At 37.0% G+C, this 20102-nt stretch overlaps 1 protein-coding gene and 1 pseudogene across 6 annotated transcripts in view; both read right to left on the reverse strand.

Annotated features, from left to right (window-relative positions):
- LOC119545490 (aminopeptidase O (putative)) overlaps positions 1–20102 on the reverse strand; it is a 358623-nt gene that overhangs the window by 189221 nt on the left and 149300 nt on the right. The gene's annotated exons all lie outside the window — the stretch shown is intronic.
- On the reverse strand, positions 12256–14513 carry LOC119505036 (annotated as a pseudogene).

The following is a 20102-nucleotide window of genomic DNA, read 5'->3' on the forward strand; positions in this document are numbered from 1 at the left end:
TTTTGAATAGTTTTAGATTTACAGAAAAGTTGTGAAGATAATACAGAGACTGGTATACCCCACACCCACTTTCCCCTTGTGCCAGTTTGGATGTATTGTGTCCCCCAAAAGCCATGTTCTTTAATGCAATCTTGTGGGGGGTAGACGTATTAGTGTTGATTAGGTTGGAATCTTTGGATTAGCTTGTTTCCATGGAAATGTGACCCACCCAACTGTGGGTAATACCTTTGATTAGATTATTTCCATGGAGGTGTGGCCCTGCCCATTCAGCGTGGGTCTTGATTAGTTTACTGGAGCCCTATAAAAGCAGAGTTTTGCTGACACTCTGGAGATACTAAAAGACCACAGATATAAAGTATCATTCTCCTCACATCATGTCAAGCAACCATGCCAGCAACATGACTTATGACTGATGATGTTAACCTTGACCCCCCTGGGTGAGGTAGTGTTGGTCCGGATTGTCCTCCCTGAAGTTGGTCTTTTTCCACCTTTCCATACTGTACCCTCTGGAAGGAAGACATGATTCATAATCTACTTCTTTAGGGGAGAATACCGATATAAATTAGTTGGAATTCTGCAAAGAGATTTGTACCCCACCCATATTTATTTAGCAATTACTTATTTAAGTTAACATAAATAATACAATATATAAAAATTATATTATAAATTATATAAATATATAAATAAAAACAATAACATAATAACTATATAATAATATAATTACATAAATATGGACTCATGGATATTTATTTTATACTTTGGGTTGTACTCAAATTGTTCCAGCTTTGGCCATTGGGAGCTCTCTGTTGGCTCTAGTGTCCCTGTGACATGCCCACATCATTGATTGCAGGTTTTTTTTGTTTGTTTGTTGGTTTGGTTTGGTTTGGTTTGTTTTTTTGAGCACTTCCTTAAATTCTGGCATTACAAAATTCTCCAGGATCTTCTTGTATATTCCTTGCCCCAGTCCTAGACTGAGCCATTTCTCCAAGGAGCCCTGATCCCTTTTATTGGAGAACAGTATTAGAAACCAAGATTGGGATTTTGGGTGTGCTTGTTGATACTGGGCTGTCATGGCTTCTAGGCCCTCTCAGCTGACAGAACAAGGAAATATATGTGTACTAGCTCATGTATATTTGTACTAGCTCATGTATATACACAGATCAAAATATATATGTGTGTACTGGCTCACGTATACACATGTATCAATACATAATTTTATATGTATCCATCAGCATCTATTCTATTTATATCATTTTTAAGTCCCCACTATCCCACCAACTCAATCCATAGCCTACTGATATTTTAATTGGCATCATATTGAATTTATAGATTAATCAAGTTGCTTTTGTTGCTGTTTGCTTGTTTTTTGTAAAACCTTTATGTAAAATCAGTGACAACTGGCAATATTTTTTCTAATATGTGTATTATTTTAGTCTTTTATGAGCCTCAGAAAAGTTTTAATTTTTTCTTCCTGTTACATACACACTTTTCTTGTTAGTTTATTCTAAGAAATGTTATCATTCCTGTGCTTTTCTAAATGGGAACTCTTCTTCCACTATAACTTTTTATCGTTTTTAAAGGAAAAACATAACGGTATTTTAAGAAATTTATTTTGTAAGCATTCATCTTGTTGAATTCTCCTATTGTCTCTATCTTCTGTTCAATAGATTGTCCTGGGTTTCTGTGTCTTCTGCAAATAATGATAATTTTGCTTCCTTAAATTAATTGTATTTCTTATTTCTCTGTCTTGTCTTCTTGTATTGTCTAGAAAGGAGATGGACAGACTTTTTCTATAAAGGGCCAGATAGTAAACATTTTAGGCTTTGTGGGCCATAAACCTTGGCCACAACTATTCAATTACACAGTTATAGTGTACAAGTAGCTATTAATAACATAAATGAATGAGCACAGCTGTGTTCCAATAAAAGTTTATTTACAAAAACAGGCAGCTGGTCCAAAGGCCATAGTTTACTGATCCCTGGTCTAGAATCCCCAATAATGATAGTGGTGATGGGTACCTTGTCTTTTTTTTGAATCTTAACTTTAAACTGAATGTTCTTGTGTTTAAATTACAGTGCTGGCCTTTGATTACAAATAGACATACACATACATACTGTTTAAACAATGTTAAAGTAGAACAATCCACCTTGTCCTACTTTCTCGGTAATTGTTAGGAATATTATTGAATTTTGTTAACTGTCTTTTGGTGATTATTGAACTTTGATATCTTTGACCTATAAATATAGTAAATTATGTTAATAAACTTCTTACCATGTAGCCATCCTTACACTTATGGGACAAAACTCACTTGGTTTGGTTTATCATTCTTTTCAAATGTTACATGGTACTATGTTACGGAATTATTTTTTGTAATAGTCTATGCATGATTTTTACACTGATACAAATAAGGGTGGTATGTATTATGGTGTTGTTCTAACTTGCTGGGTTATGGTACTGTATCTAGCTGGCTTCATAAATATAATTTGAAAGCCTTCCTTTCTATGGAAACATTTTTATAGTTAGGATTTCCCTGTTCATTGGAATTTTGAAGAAATTCAACATAAATCACCTGGGTCTGTGTTTTTTCCAGGGAAAATTCTTTGGTAACTTTCTTTATTTCTTCCATGGCTAAACAGCTAGTTAGATTGTTTGGTAATAGTTCTGGTGTCAATTTTTGGTGATTCATATTGTCCTAGAAAATCATTTCTTTCAGCTAGATTGGCAAAACTGAAAAGTTCACAAAGTACTATTTATGAATCTTTTAATTTCCTCTGCATCTGTTGTTTGTCATTTTTAATTTATAATTTTCTGTATTAGTGAATTCTTCCCTTTCCCCTCCTAATTAAGCAGCCAATACTACCTCTGTTTTTTGTTGTTGTTGTTGTTGTTTGGATACATTTGTCAATTCTGGTTTCCTTTTCCATGCTTTCTAATTAATTAACATCTGCTATTATCTTTATTTCTATTCTTATGTTTCCTTTAGGTTAATTTTGTTGTTGTTTTCTAACCTCCTGAGAAGTCATCGCAGGCTATAAGTTTTTCAAGAAGAACAATTTTAGTGGTATCCCATAGACTGAGATATATGGCATTTCAATTATGGTATTTTTTAGATATTCTGCAGGTTGAGTTTAATTTCATCTTTGACTCAAAGGTTAAGAGAAAAGTTTCGCTTTTTTCCTTGGGGGTGGGGAGGGCGAGGGGGCTACTCTTTTATCACCCCCTAATTTAATTACTTAATTGTGTTATGGGCAGAGATGGTCTTAGTTCTATTTTTCAGAAATTAGTCAACATTTGTAAGAGATCTTCAGATATGACTGATTTCTATCAATGTTTCATTAACTGCAGTATTTCTTAAAGCAGAGAATTATATATCTTATATTTTTCTTTCTAAGAAGAGTATTAAGTTGTTTCTTAACACAGCAGGAGACCTGCCTTATTCATGTTTGCATCTCTAATACCTGCTGGTCTGCCCAGTACATGTTGCTCAGTAAATGCCTGCTGAATGAATGAGTGAATGAATGCGGCCTGCATTCAATGGGTTTATTTTTCTGAGCTTAACTGACTCTGGACAATCTCTCCTCACACTAGCACAAAACTAAGCCATTCTTTTCACACGGATACAAGGTTCAAATGAGCCAATAAAAAAGTTGAAACAGGATTTGATATGCAGGTTATTAAAAACCTGGCTTACACTCTTCCTTGTTTCCCAAATGTCTTTCCATTTCATTTTATACGCATCCCTTAAGGTTCAAGTCTGACTCATCCATGAAGCAGGCAACCCGAGCTCACTAACGCTCTCTTTCACTACACTGTCTTGTGGTCCTTGTTGACTATTCTTATTTTGGCATGTCATATAAAGAGCCCTGTTACCCACCTGTATTATGTGCCTGCTTATCTTCCTTGAGTATCTTTTTAATGTAATTTTTAAAAGCACTTTAATTGAGATATATTCACATACCATACAATCCATCCACAGTGTACAATGAATGACTTTTAGTATAATCTCTGAGTTGTGCATTCATCACCACAATCACTTTTTTAGAACGTTTTCATTACGCCAAAAAGAAAAACCCCATACCCCTTAGGAATCACATCTCAATTTCTATATCCTTCCCTGGCCCTATATAATCACTAATTTATTTCTATCTCTATAGACTTATTTATATTACATGATAAATAAATGGAATCATACAATATGCAGTACTTTGTGTCTGATTTCTTTCACTTAGCATAATTTTCTTTTATTAATCATTTTATTAATCATTTTATAGAAGTTGTAGGCTTACAGAAAAGTCATATAAAAAAGTAGCATTCCCATAACCCCCCATTGTTGACACTCTGCATTAGTGTAGTACCCCTGCCACAGCTGATGAAAGATTATCAAAATAGTACTATTAACTACAGTCATAGTTTACATTAGGTATATTGTTTCCCATATACCACACTATTAGTAACACCTTGTATTAGAGTCATATATTTGTTATAATTCATGAAAGAAAATTCTCATACTTGTACTATTAACCCCAGTCCATCACCCGCAACAGGGTTCACTGTGTTATACAGTCCCATGTTTTATCTTCTAACTTTCATTCTAGTAACATACACAACCAAAAATTTCCCCTTTCACCCCCGTTCACTTATGTAACTCAGTGCTGTTAATTACACTCACAATAATGTGCTACCATCGCCAGTATCCATTTCCAAACCTTTACAATCAATCAAAATAGAAATTGTATACAAATTAAGGATCAGCTCTCCATTCTCTACCCCCAATCTGTCCCCTGGCAACCTATATTCTAGATTCTAACTCTATGAGTTTGCTTATTATAATTAGTTCATATCAGGGAGATCATACAATATTTGACCTTTCATGCCTGGCTTATTTCATTCAGCTTAATGTCCTTAAGGTGCACCCATGTTTTCGTATGCATCAGGACTTCATTCCTTTATAAAGCTGAATAATATACCATTATATATATGTACAGACATTTTGTTTATCCATTCTTTGGTTGATGTGCACTTGGGTTGGTTCCATCTTTTGGAAACTGTGAATAATGTCGCTATGAATATTATTGTGCAAATATCTGTTTGAGTCCCTACTTTCAATTCTTCTGGGTATATATCTAGTAGTGGAATTGTAGGGACATATGGTATTCTATATTTAGTTACCTGAGGGACTGCCAAACTGTCTTCCACAATGGCTACACCATTTTACATTCCCACCAGCAATTGATGACTCTTCCTATTTCTCTACATCCTCTCCAACACTTGTATTTTTCTCGTTTTTTTTTGAAATAGCCATTCTAGTGGGTGTGAAATGGTATCTCATGTTTTTTAATCATATTTTTATTGTAGAATATAACATATATACATGGAAGTAATAACTCTCCAAGTGAAATTTAACAAGTAGTTAGAGAATAAATTTCAAAGAATATTGTAGGTTATAGTTCCACAGTTTCAATTATTTCCTTATTGTGAAATATAACATACATACAAAAAGGTAGCATCTTTCAAAGTATGCTTTAACAAGCAGTTATATAGGAAATTTCCAAAGTTGTTATGAGTTATAGTACCATAGTTTCAGTTATTTCTTTATTGCGAAATATATATACAAAAAGGTGATAGCTTTCAAATTACAATTTAACAAGTAGCTATAGAACAAATTTCAAATGATGCTATCGGTTACAGTTCCACCATTTCAATTCTTTCCTTCTAGCTATTCTAATATGCCAGCAACTAAGAAAAAGAAAAATATATAAAGATTCAGTATTCATAATCCTTTGTTAAATTCTATCTTGTCTCTTTCTACCCCTACCTCTAGTTTAATCATTTTCCCAATCATCAGGGATGTCTAGGCAGTGACCACCCTAAGCTGTTCATGTTAAAAAGGGGTGTCAACTTTACGAAAACAGGGGACACATCTAGTTGATGTTCTTGAAGAGGCTATTGCCTCTGGGTTTTGGGATTTAGCTGGCATAGGAGTTCTCTGAAGAATTGAAGTTTCTGAAGAATAAATTTAGTGAGTGAAACCTTCATTGTGGTTTTGATTTGCATTTTCCTAATAGCTAATGAGGCTGAGCATCTTTTTATGTGCTTTTTAGCCATCTGTATTTCCTTTTTAGAGAAATGTCTATTCAAGCATTTTGGCCATTTTTAAATTGGGTTGTTTGTATTTTTATTGTTGAGTTGTAGGATTTCTTTATATATTCTGGATATTAAACCTTTATCCAACATGTGGCTTCCAAATATTTTCTCTCATTGAGTAGGCTGTCTTTTCACTTTTGCGACAAAGTCCTTTGATGCACAAAAGTTTTTAATTTTGAAGAGGTCCCATTTATCTATTTTTCTTTAGTTGCTTGTGCTTTGGGTGTAAAGTCTAAGAAATCATTGCCTAACACAAGATTCTGAAGATGCTTTCCTATGTTTTCTTCTAGGAGTTTTATAGTCCTGGCTTTTATATTTAGATCTTTGGTCTACATTGAGTTAATTTTAGCGTATGGTGTGAGATAGGGATCCTCTTTCATTCTTTTTCATATGGATAACCAGTTCTCCCAGCACCACTTGTTGAACAGGCTATTCTTTCCCAATCGTGTGGACTTGGCAGCCTTGTCAAAAATCAAGTGGCCATAGGTTTGGGGGTCTATTTCTGAACTCTGAACTCAATTCCATTGGCCAATATATCTATCATTGTGCCAGGACCACGCTGTTTTGACCATCGTAGCTTTGTAATATGCTTTCAAATCAAGAAGTGTGAATCCTCCAACTTCATTCTTCTTTTCCAAGATGCTTTTGGCATTTCAGGGCCCCTTACCCTTCCAAACACAGTTCACAGTTGACTTTTCCATTTCTGCAAAGAAGGCTGCTGGAATTTTTATTGGTATTGTGTTGAAAATGTAAAAAAAATTGACATCTTAATGATATTTAGTCTTCCAATTCATGAATACAGAATGTCCTTCCATTTATTTAAGTTTTCTTTGATTTTTGTTAGTTATGTTTTGTAATTTTCTGTGTACAAGACATTCTTGATTACATTTATTCCAAGATATTTGATTCATTTAGTTGTTATTGTAAATGGAATTTTTTTCTTGATTTCCTCCTTAGCTTGCTCATTACTAGCATATAGAAACACTACTTATTTTTGCATATTGATCTTTTACCCTGCCACTTTGCTGAAAATCATCTATTAGCTCTAGTAGCTTTGTTGTTGATTTTGGGGGACTTTCTATATATAGGATCATGTCATCTGCAAATAGTGAAAGTTTTGCATCTTCCTTTCCAATCTGGATACCTTTTATTTCTTATGTCTTTCGCCACCATGTAGATGATGTCACTCCTTCCTTGAGTATCTAACATTGCTTTTCTATCCTACAAAGCACCTAGAAGAGTGTTCAACAAATGGCTTTTGTGTCAACAAGAGAAAAGTTACAAGATAATACCCCAGAGCTTGGTTGCCATTCTAGCCCTACCACTTCATGGTCATGTGACTTTAACTAGGTCACTTATCTCTGGGCCTTAATTTTCTGTAATGGCACTAAAGCCCTTTCAAGCTTACAAAATGCAAAAGCTTTTGTCATATGTCTGATTCCATGAGGGAAAGAAAAAGGCAATTGCATTAAGAAAATAGCACAAAACATATGTCCAGTTGGCCAAGTGATCACAGCACCATCATTCTATGTGGAAGTCAGCCATCACCCTACTCCAAGGTTTCTTCTCCTCCACCTTCCAATCATGGCCATTCCCTAGTGGAGGTCCTCAGCTCTCACACTTCTTCTTGCTTCACGCCCTTAGGGAACATCAGCTATCACTAATGTTTCTGCTCTCAAATCTGCCCCCCTGGGCCCACTTTTCCATAGCTGACTCTCTGTTAGTCACCACACTTACTCATCCTACTGGTTCTTCACATTCAGCTCACTTGGGCTCATACATTGTTTCCTCTGCCCCCATCCTACAACCAATTCCTCTTCCTGGTGTTCCTACATGTCTTAACCATCCTATCATTCTCTGAGTCATCTTTGGCTCCATCTTCTCCCTCAACACTCAAACAGTTGCCAAGTTATCAAGAATCCACCTGTCCAACTTCTGGAATCCATCCTTTCTTTACCATTCCCACTGTTACTGCCCCGAGTCTTGCATCACCTCTTTCTTCTAATTGCTTCATGACTGCTTCAAGCTATCCTATGCAACAATGACTGATAAATCTTCCTACAGTACAGTTCAGTACTATAAGATTGATTAATTGCCTATCATGTCTGTGTTGGCCTAATTAATTGATCAATCAATCACAATTAATGCTCCATGAGCTTTGCAAAACTATTTGATATAGGGTTTAGAGATTCATTAGGAGCAGTGGCGGAATTGCTGCAGTTCTGGAGTTGAACTGTTTGGATCCAACTCTGCCCCAAATTACCAACGTCACTGGACAAATTATATCACCATTTCCAGTTTCTTCAACTGAGGGAAGGGGAGGGGAAGGGGGAGGGGGAGGGGGAGAGGGAGAGGGAGATAATAATAATGGATGACATTTAAGGAAACACTTACTATATATGCCAGGCATTATGCTAGGTGCTTTATATGAATTACATCATTTAAATCCTCAAAGCATCCCTAACAGGGTACATGTTGCTGTAATCCTCATTTTTCAGGTGAGGAAACAAGCTCAGTGTGTCACTGCTAAGTAAATGGTGGAACTAGAGTCCAGAACTCAGGTCTGTCTGATAAAAGAGCTGTTTGGTAAAGTTTTTAGTTAAATTAAATTTTACACAACAGAAGGAACAGATCCTAAAGTGATAGTTTGATGGGTTTTGATAATTGAATACACATATGTAACACCACCCAAATCAGATACAGAGCATTTTTATTACCATTTGAAAAAATTGGGTTGTCTTCTTTATATATTCTGGATAATCCCTTTGCCATTTACATACAATGTGAATGTTTTGTCCCAGTCTGTGGCTAGCCTATTAGTTTTCAAAAACTCATTTGTTTATCAGAATTTTTAATTTTACCAATTTTATCACCTATGGTTAGTAATGCTTTTCATGTCCTAAGAAGAAATCTGTGTGCAGTCTGTATTTTCTTCTAGAAGACTTACAGTCCTAGCTTTTACATTTAGATCTACTATCCATATCAAATTAATTTTATTCATGGAAAGAGGTAGGGGTTGGTGTTCATTTTTTTTTTTTTTCATAGATCTATCTAGTTTTTCCAGCACCATTTCCCCTACTGAATTTTCTTGGCATCTCTGTGAAAAACCAACTGACCACAGAGTTAATTTGAGTTAATTTCTAGATTCTATATTCTGCTTCACCTATCTAGCTTATGGCAACACCACTCTGTGTTTAGCTTCCATTGTATCTCAGCAAAGGTCCACAATTAGTGTCAATGTTGTTCTCCTGAATATTAGGTGTCCTTTTAATCTGGTTGCATTTTAGATTTTCTCAATATCTTTGTTATTCAGCATTTCGACAATTATGTGCTTAGGTGTTTTCTTTATATTTATTCTGATTGGGGTTTGCTGAACATTTTCAATCTGTGGGCTGATTTCCTTGGTCAATTTTGCAAAATTCTTGGCCATGATTTCTTCAACTATTTTGTTTCTGTAATCTCTCTCTCTCCTTTCCTTGTGAGACTCCAACTACATGTGTGTCAGACCATTTGATTATGCTCTACAGTTCTCGGATGCTCTCTTCAGTGTTTTCATTCTCTTTTTCTCTTTTTGCTTATTTCAAATAAACTTCAAATAAATTCTATTGTCTTTTGTCTTGTCTTCAAGTTCACTGATTCTTTCTCCTGCTGTGTCTAGTCTGCTCTTTAGTTCATCAAATATATTTGTCATTTATGATATTTTTTATTTGAGGAATTTCCATTTGATTCTTATAGTTTCCTTCTAATATTCCCCATCTATTCATGCATATTGTCTATATTTTCTATTTAACATACTTATAATACATGTTAAAGTCCATGCTTGCTATTTTCAACATTGAGGTTATCGGTGGTCTGCTTCTACTGGATAATTTTTATCATGATTTTTGTCCATTTCCTTCCTTCCTTCCTTCCTTTCTTCCTTCCTTCCTTCCTCCCTCCCTACCTACCTACCTCTCTTCCTTCTTTCCTTCATAGAAGAGTACAGACTAAAGTAGATAATTATTTATCCCAGAAAAGGGCATGTTGGTTTCTTTGTCAGGCCAAGTCAATATAATCTCTAGTTGAACTATGTCTCAGCAATGTTGCAGATTTAATTACATTCAGTTCACAATTGGCTTGGAAAAATTTTGAGGTTTGGATCAGGATTCTCCCTTCAGTGGGGCTTGGGATCTGAGCATCACAGACTTCAGAGATTTCTCTATGCTTTATCTTCCACCTACCAGCTTTCCAATCTGTAGGAGCTTTTCCTCTGTTTTACAGCCCATCTACCAGATATTGGGTTTACTGGGGAATCCATTTCTTCTCTTGCTCTATGCTTTGCTTTTCATGCTTCAGAAGCTCTCTCTCTACTCTGCTGTCCTGCCCCCAGCCCTCAACAAGCCTTGTGAAGTCCTTATTTGCCTCTTAGCAATTTCTTTCAGTATTTTTTTCCAGTCCCCCAGTTTGGCTGGTCACTGCCTTGTACTTGGTGATGGCTCTCTGTGCCTCACAAGTATTTCTTTCAGCTTTCCTGTCCAGTTTCTAGCCCCTACATTGAACTTAGTGAAGGCCCAGGATGCCTTCAGGGGATTGCTCTCTTCCATGCTGTCCTGCCTCCAGCCTTCAGTGAGGGCCCCATGCTCCTCAGGGAGTGAGCTCTCTCAGCTCTCCTGCTCTGCCTCAAGGCCACTCCCTTGCACTTAGTGAAGGCCCTGTGCAGCCTGGGGGACTTTCTGTTTCAGTTTTCTAGGATGCTCAAGCAAATATCATGAAATGGGTTGGCTTAAACCATGTAAAATTATTCACTTGTGGTTTCGAGGCTAAAAGAAAGTTTAAATCAAGGCATTGTCCAGGTGATGCTTTCTCCCTAAAGACTGTGGCATTGCTGACAGCTAGTGATCCTTGGCTTCTCTGTCACATGGTAAGGCACATGGCAGTGTCTCCTTGTCTCTCTTTTCCCTTCCGGGTTTTGTTGACTTCAGCTTCTTACTCCCTGTAACTTTCTCCCTCAGTCTGAATTTCACTCAGCTTATAAAGGACTCCACAAATAGGATTAAAACCCATCCTAGAGGCCATACCTTCTTAACTGAAGAACCTCATCAAAAGGTCCTACTTACAATGGATGGGTTAAATTTAAGAACATGTTTTTCTAGGTACATACAGCTTCAAACCACCATATTTTCTTTCAGTTCTTCTGTTGTGATGCCTCAGTGAAAGGCCCCAAAAGTAGGATGTGGACTCACTCTGTGACTTGGGCTGCTTGGATTTATACCTCACACCAGCCATATGCATGGATTTGTTCCTCTTCCCAACACAGTCCCAGAGATAAAAGCATCCATGGATCTTTTATCTCCTTGGGAGGGAACATCCCTTTCTGGAATGTAATTCAGTTAGGTTGTTTCCATCCTAATTATTCCTGATAGATATTTTTAAAAGGCCAAACAAGCTAGGATTTGTTTGCTTATCTGGCTTATTTTTATTCTTATAGTTGGAGCTGTAGTCTCTTGTGATGTTACACATCCTAACTAGAATTTAGTGAAGGTTTTAGAAACTTACTTTGGTACAAAACTAAATAAATATCAATTTCAATGTATATAATCTATGCAAATTTATTCTTAAAATAAGCACCTGAAATGTATGGTAGAGAATGTCAACAATTCCAGGAATTTCTCTTTAAAACTGTGTACCTTAACTCAACAGGTACATTTAATTAGTACAGTCAGCCCAAGTCTGGAATCAAAAGCAAGATGTCTGGGCATGTAAATGATTATCAGAGGCTCTGGACAACTCATGGTTGAGGATGGGGTGCAGCCAACTGGCAGGTGCAAACCCAAGTCTTCTCTAAACTAGATTCATTTATTTGTTCTCCATAACACAATTACTAATAAGGTGGGATGTGTATATGGCAGACTCAGAACAGCTTACAACTGAAGCCACCTTAGACTCATAGTGATTTGGCAAGATCAGTATCTCTAGGTGAAGTTCATTTTTTGCCCCAGTTGCATCTGATCAACACTTAACTTTAGGAATCACTGTAATTTTAGGATTATGCAGTCCTCTATGTGTGTGTGTTGGGGGTGGTGAGAAGAGGGTGGGTTACCACTTTTTTTGCATACATATTAGCTTAAAAAATCAATGAAGTTCTAGGCCAGGGTCACGTAACTGAAGAGCTTTTATAAGTGATTTAGATTGTCTAGATGCAAGATATGCTGCAAACACTGTCTAGAGCAAAAGGGGGAATAACATCTTCCTAAAGACAGATGAGGAATTCTAATCCAATAAATCAGGGTGTTTCCCTTCTCTGGTAGCAGGGCTCAGCTATATCTAGCTGCTAGGCCACATTCACAAGTACAGCCAAGAAAACAGGGTATAGACCACCACAAATTATATCAACCAATCCAACCCAAGTCATGGTACAGGTTTCACAATTCAAATTGTGCACTCAAAAGCTGGCTTACAAAACCTTGTAAAATAGCTGTGTTATCACAAATAGGATTACTGCCACTGGTAAGCCAGAAGACACATGAGCCCGTGTCACATTTAAGACATGTCAAAAGACGACTGTTTGCTACCAAGGTCATGGAGCATAGCAATTAAGTACAATGGATACTGATCCATGTTCAGGTAGATTATTTTCTATCTCTGGAAGTTGGTTAATTTTTCTGGTTATGATATTGACAGCTGTTGTTTCTTGCTAGCATTATCTGGTTCATGATTTTCCACCTTGAGCCTTACGCCTTCCTTCCTGCAGTAATTCACTTACACATGGGGAATTTCAAAGATGCAGACTCTTAGGCCACATTCCTGGAGACTCTGATTCTGTAGGGCTGGGTAGTGCTCAGGGATCTGAATGCTTTCTCAGAACTACAGGTGATTCTGACAGTCTTTGGGAACCACTGTAACTAGCCCTTTTCCACCCATTTTTTCATTTTTATTGATAACAAAATTGAGGCTTAGAGTGCCTAACAGATATGTCCCAGGTGACTGTAGTTCAAATTTACAATCCAGATTAGATATTCCTTATTTTCTGTCCCATTTGAATAGTCTTTGGGTTATATCTCATATTCTATTGGATGCCCAACCGACCCCATCTCTGTACTAACAAATACTGCCATTCTATTACAAATAAAGGAGAATGGGCAATCTATTTCTTCTCCATTGGTGAAGACATTATACATAGGAGATGTGTAGCATAGTACTTACTTCTATCTGTAGAATGGAAATGATAGCTGCCCTACATTTACAGAGATAAACTCATGAACTTATAGATTTTAATAACATGTATTTACTGTGAAAGTTTCCCCTGCATCTGAAGGAAAGAGAAGGTAGGCCCCATGTCTTTTCTGCTCAATCTTAAATAAACAAAAAGTTCTAGAGTCCATGTCGGTCACAAAGCAGAGTCTCAATTCAGTAACAAAATCTCCAATTTAATTTAGACATTAATAAGAATAATAACTGCAGTGGATTGAAACCCATCAAATATACTTAGAAACTCACTTCAGAGAGGGCAGAGAGTGGGTTAGTATAGCTCTTAAGGCATAGCAGGAGGAAGTCATGTGGTGATGACACAGTTAAGCATCTTGATTGTGGTGGTAGTTACACGAAACTACCCATGTGATAAAATTGCATAGAACTGTACACACACAAATGAGGGCATATATAACTGTGAAACCTGAAGATGCTCTGTGGATTGTACCAATGTGGATTTCTTGGCTTTGATACTGAACTATACTCTAGTTACACAAGACATTATCACTGGGAGAGGCTCAATGAAGTGCACACAGCTCCTCCCTGTAATTTCTTTGCAATTTCCTGTGAAATAATTATTTCAAAATAAAAAGTAAACACACGCACACACGCACACACAGAGTGGGGTTTTCTATGATACCATCCCATCATTTTGTTCTATGATGGATTAACATTCTACGTGTACTGTGGCCAAAAATGTTTAACAACTCATTTTATGGGAACGGGAATAAACCCTAATTGGTTGACAGTATTACTGATAAAGTTTCTTGCTCACCTTCATTTTTACTCCTCTCCTTAACATTAATCAAATTAGTTGTGTGCCACTGTAATTAAAATAATCCTCTTTTTATGATGCAATATTGGAAAAAGGGTGAAAGAGTGGTGAACAGACATATTTTCAATAGTCAAAGCAAACAATGCCTTATAATTGGAAAACTTTCAGCATGACAAATCCTTTCCCAATAAAACTCACTGCTCACTGCCTAACAAGGGAAATTTTCAGTATTTGCATTGGATTTCTGTTCGGGCTTATTTCACTTAAACATGAGCAGCCCAGCTTCTCTGGGAAGGACTGTATATACAGAATGAGGTTTAAGAAAAAGGCTTACTTTTCCTGCATTACTTCGCACATAAGTCGACATTGCTCTGCATGTACATCTGTGGGTCTGAGTGTGTCTGTCCCAGGGCAGGGAACATATGGCTGACCTACATCACTGATTTGGCATTCAAAATGTAAATTCCAGCAGAGACTCAAGAAACTCAATAGCAACAAGTCTGACATGGTGCCTGCTGGGTCTCTCAGTGCAGTGGGGACCTCCAATGTGTGTAGCACTTTAGCTTTACATTATTTCATTTGATCTTTAGTGCAACTTTTGAAGTAAATTGTAGAAACCCCATCCTACAGGCCATGGAAGTGAGACTTGGAGAATTCAAATGACTTGTCCAAGGTCATAAAATGCCAGGTCTTCCAACCCAGCTATACAGATTCAACATATACGGATTAAACCATGCCCACTCACGAGAAAAAGGAGAGATTAACAATTTAAATAGTACCACACAACAGCAGTTTGCATGCATATTTATCATATTGTATATTAATCTATATTATACATTCAGATTACATGAAAGATTTAGATAAACAAATCCATATATCTTATATTTTGAGGGTATTTGAAGGGATTTTAAGGATAATTGTGACTATTGAGATTTTAGACTTATGAAGTTAATTAAAAATATTGTACATCCCCTGAGTAAAATGTGAGTCCACTGTTCCACATCAGTTCAGCAATACAAAGTAACAGAACAAGCCACTAATGAATCAGTCTAAACACTTTTTCTAAGAGTTTGCATGATATCATCTTACATCTTTTTAGTTTTCTTGATTCTAAAAGTAATGCATGTTTATTGTAGAAAATGTGAAGGAGAAAAAAAGAACAAAAACAACATAAAATTATTATCTCACTTCTATTCTGGATTTTTAAAACTATCACCTGTTTGCCTTCTTAAATATGTAACATGAACTGGTAGGATAAGCTGCTTGAAGAAAATTAGTAAATTTTCAGGCTTATAAACTACATGAATAAAAAGGATTTTTAGCCTTTTCTGTACACAGGCATCCTTTCTAAAGCTTTAAAATTGGATTTTAAAATATTCAGTTTATGTATATCTTCTCAGGAATGTTTACACACCCAGCAAAGCACACCAGGCCCTTTGCTACATTTTACTAGTGTGTTAGAACTGCTGAGGAAATTCCATTGCCCACCACCCATCAGACACGTATTACTCTCCATTGGGTTAGCTTTGTCAGCCAGACAAGTTTCTATTTCTTCCGACCCTTGGGTTCCATCCAGACCTCTTGATTCTCTACAGTGCTTATCGTTTTAATTTCCACCAACATTTTTTGGGTTCAAGTTTGCCAACTCAGGTTATAGTGACGCTGACCCTGGCCATCAAGTGATAGAGTGCATGTGGATTTGATAATGATGGGTCAATTGTTTGTCACTGAACACAGACCATCAGCTCTCCTGGCACTGCTGTCCTTTCCTACCATGATATCATTTCCAATAGAATCAATTCATTACCTACACAGCCAAATTCATTGAACATTTATGGTTTTGTAAGACTTTTCATTCAAAAAGCTTTCAAAAAACCAGAAAAAAAGGGAGATTTTTCAGGTCACATATGCCAATTTTCAAGTAAGAAAATATGATTACTGTGCATGTATTTTATTCATTTCATCTCTCTATTCCAGAGGTTCTTAGCCTAGGGGTGAAGAAGAACCAAGGGCTTATGGATGGACTTGAGGATCATGACAAAATTATGTTCTCCTCTAGTCCCTGGACTCACAGCTATGTGTCCCAGCTGCCCTTGCAGTCTGCTGTGGTCACATGACTGGGTTCTAGCTGCAGTCTACTGTGGCCATGTGACTGGGTTCTAGTCTGTGGACTGTGAGGAGGGGCGGTAGGAGCTACTACCAGGTCTGGCTCACAAAAGCCTCCCAGGTGTACTCCTCCACATTTTTACCCCTTTCACCATTTGAATATCCATAGACAACTCATACAGGATGTTTTTTAATTTTTTTGAGTACAAAATAATAACAGCAAATATTAATATAGTGCTTACTTTGTGCCACGTACTGATTTAAGAGCTATGCATGGATTAACTCATTTCATCTGAACAACACCCCTGTGTGGCAGCTCCTATACTTAGTAATACCATCTCCATTTTCCAGGTGAGGAAACCAAAGTGCACAGAGGTTAAGTAACTTCCCCAACACCACACAACTAATAGATGGCAGGGCCAGGATTAGTACGCATGCAGTCTGGCTCCTGCGTCTGTGCTCTGGTGCTGTACTGCCTCCTTTATACTCTTATGATAATGCAAAATTAGCCTAAAAATGGGATTAGCCAGAAAGTCCTTACTGGCTAATAGTGATTCATCTTCAGTTTTCCTGGGAGCTTAGTTGGGGCACCATAGGCCAGTGCCTTACTGGTAGAACAGATGTCCTGGATTGGAGTTCCAAAGCCTCACCAAAGCATCCTTAATTGTTCTTAACAATGTTACCTGCTAATATATAGGGACAATCTGAGACAAAGGAAGAAGTAAACAGCCTCATTAAAAGGTATCTCATGGTTTCTTCCTCTCCCATCTCCGTCAGAACAAGGAAGGGAATGGTTTCTCCCCGGGAGGGTGGCTTGCTTAGTGCCAATAAAGCAGAGGCCCGCAGGGCATATCTAGGCAGCTCTATGCCATCCAAACAGATGGGCACAAGATAGGGATGCCCCCCGTGAAATTCCAAAGAAAAGGCAATCCATGAAGCGGTGCCATCTTGGGGTGGAGTCACTGGAGTCCTGATGGAGGAAGCTGGGGCTGAAAGTCTGCCTTGGGCCTCTGCTTTCGGATCCTCTGCCAGGAGGGAGATCCCGTAATGCCCACCATCCCTCATTCACCTTCTCCACAAGGTCTTTAGAATGTCAGGTAATATTTCTCTGACCTCAGTCTCAACCTTCAGTTTATACTTAGCATTCTGAACTAATATCTTTTGCTATTGATGATATTGTTTCACAGAAGTGAAACTTACGCTACGTAGATGAGCGAGAGAGAAACTTATCTTTTCTGATACTTAGAAGTCAATTCCTGATTTATTATTTTCATACATAATGATCCATATTCACAAACAACATTCCCACAGCATTTCTGAATTGCAAGTGGAATAATTAAAAATCATGTGGGTGGAAAAACATAGCTCTTGGATGAGTTGAAAAATCTCCCCTAACACAGCTCTCTACTTTAATAACTCATAGTCAAAGAATATTTGGAAAGACCAATGAACCATATCTACCAATGGAAACCAGTAAGACAACAAAGGCTAAATCTTGAAAGTATTAAATAAACAAAATTTTACTAGATAGTTCAAAAACTTTCTAATTACTGGCAGCCTATTTTTCCACCCTTGATTTGGAAATATCTATAGACTATTCTTTGGCCAACAATCCATCCTTAAGCCCCATTCCCCACACAGATGAAAGGTATATTCATGCTTTGACAGGGATATTATAACATAGGTGCCCTGTTAAAATAAATAAATAAAATACTGATTTAAATGTTAATTCAGCAAAACAAGCCTGCCTCCTGTATCTTGGAATAATTTAGGGCTCAAAATCTTTTGACCGCCTTTCTGGGCCTTTCAGAAATATGTAGAGATTTCCGTCTCTGGTTTTTAAGTCGTAGCATGTGTTATTGAGAATATGAAGAGCTTTTCCATGGCTCCTTCCTTCATTACACTGAGTTCCTAGTGGGTTGGGACCAAGCCATATTTCTTCTGGCCTTTAACAAAAAAAGAGAAAAAAAAAAAAAGAAAGAAAGAAAGAAAGAAAGGAAAAAAAAGTCCACATGTCTTAGGATACAGTGAGTTCTTTGAAACCAAATGGAAGCAGAATTACTGCTCAGGCTTCTAAGCGTGTCATGGATTGATGAGTCAACATTTGAAAAGTGCTTGAAAGTTCTTAGATGAAAGACCACAGATCTGTATAAAGTACTATCATTATAAAAATAACTCAATTTTCCTGTGGTGTTTTTTTTTTTCTAAAGGAATGTTCTTTTGGTTGCTGTTTGTAACCAATTTTTTTCTTTAAAAAATAATAAAAAACCACCCAAAGTGGGATACTCTTGTGGAAGAATATTAAATCATCAGTACTTTAGTTGGATTAAAGAAAAGGGAGTGGGTGGCTGAGCTCTGCCTTTGGGAACGCTCAAGGTAATGCCCAGATGGTAATAATTGGAGAATTGCATAATACATTTAAAAAATTTTTACAATCATATTTCATGATCCCTAACAAGAAAATTCCTAATCAGATTTTTCTCTCTTTTCTATTCAGTTTTTAAAGAACATAATTCTTTCTCATATATTTTACATGCTCCCCAATCATTCTTTCTTATTGAAGAAAAATTATATTCTATATCCAAGATGTACACATGAAGGAAGGTAGTCAATCACCTATTAATAGTTTATTCATCCTACACTGAGAGTTAAGATGAATAATCTCACCTCACCAAACACAGTGGCTGTGGCTGGACTGAGTTATGTCAGGAATATATAATTTACTGCCTGAAACTTTTTATAACATCCTGATGAAACAGAGAAGGGGGCACTACTGTTTCAAAGAAGTTGTTTGGAAAAAAAATTATATTAAGCATGTTCTCACCTTTAAGTCAATGTATTAAATATGTAAATATAACAAATAGAACAAAGGAAATGAAATTTGTTCCTTATGGCTGACAGATAACTGCTCAGATTCTCTGGCTTGATGAATTACTTCTTGTGAAGAAACCAGACATGGAAAAAGAGAAAACTGATACGGAGAATAGTGATTTCTCCTCTTATTTGTTCCATCTTCCCTTGTGGGAAAAGTCCCTAGCTCCTACTCAGAGTTTTTGCCTAACTGCCGCAGTTTTCAGTTAGGCTCTGGCTGCAAAGGGGTCCGGTGCTTCCCAAAGTGATGAGATAAGGGCCACACCACAGACTCCAAAGAATTCTAGAATCAGGACTTTAAAATTACATTCTTGGTCAAAAGGTATAATGCCTTCTTTCATATTCTTTCCAATAAGAAAAATAAAAGTAGAGGTTTGGGGAAAGCATTCAAGTATTTTAGCAGGGAGGCTTCTCCTAAGTTTCATTTGGCCACCAAGCCAAAGCATTTTTGACAGATAATTGGACTAGAAACAGTGCCCCTGGAAACCATCAGCCAACATTCCCACCCATTAATTATGTGATTCATTTTCATCTTTTTTTTTTCCCCTCCCCATTTGTTTCCTTTTTCCTTCTCCCATCCTTTCCCTGTTGCTTTTTCTTTGGTTCACCTATACCTCTGCTAATTTCCTTGATCTATTTATTTGTGTTATGACTCACTGCCTTAGATATATTTCTTTTTCTTTCTGCCTTTCCTGCCTCTTGATTCCTCTTGGACAAATTCTCCTGATTTACTCCTTAACCTCCCGTAAAGACTTTAACCACTTTGCAAGTGGGAAACCTCTTCTGGAGGCCTCCCCTGACTTCTCCAACTTCCAGTGATTTTTACTTCCCTTAAAGTTCGATGGCACCAACAACTGGTGCCATACAGCACTTAATTGCTATTTGCTAACATCTCATGTTTTCCTTTTCCAATGAAGTAGGCAGCTACTCAAGGACAGGGAATAAATATAGCAGCATCCGGCTCTTGAAAAATCATTGC

This window comes from Choloepus didactylus, chromosome 10 (genome assembly GCF_015220235.1).
Source record: "Choloepus didactylus isolate mChoDid1 chromosome 10, mChoDid1.pri, whole genome shotgun sequence".
Classification (NCBI taxonomy): Eukaryota; Metazoa; Chordata; class Mammalia; order Pilosa; family Megalonychidae; genus Choloepus; species Choloepus didactylus.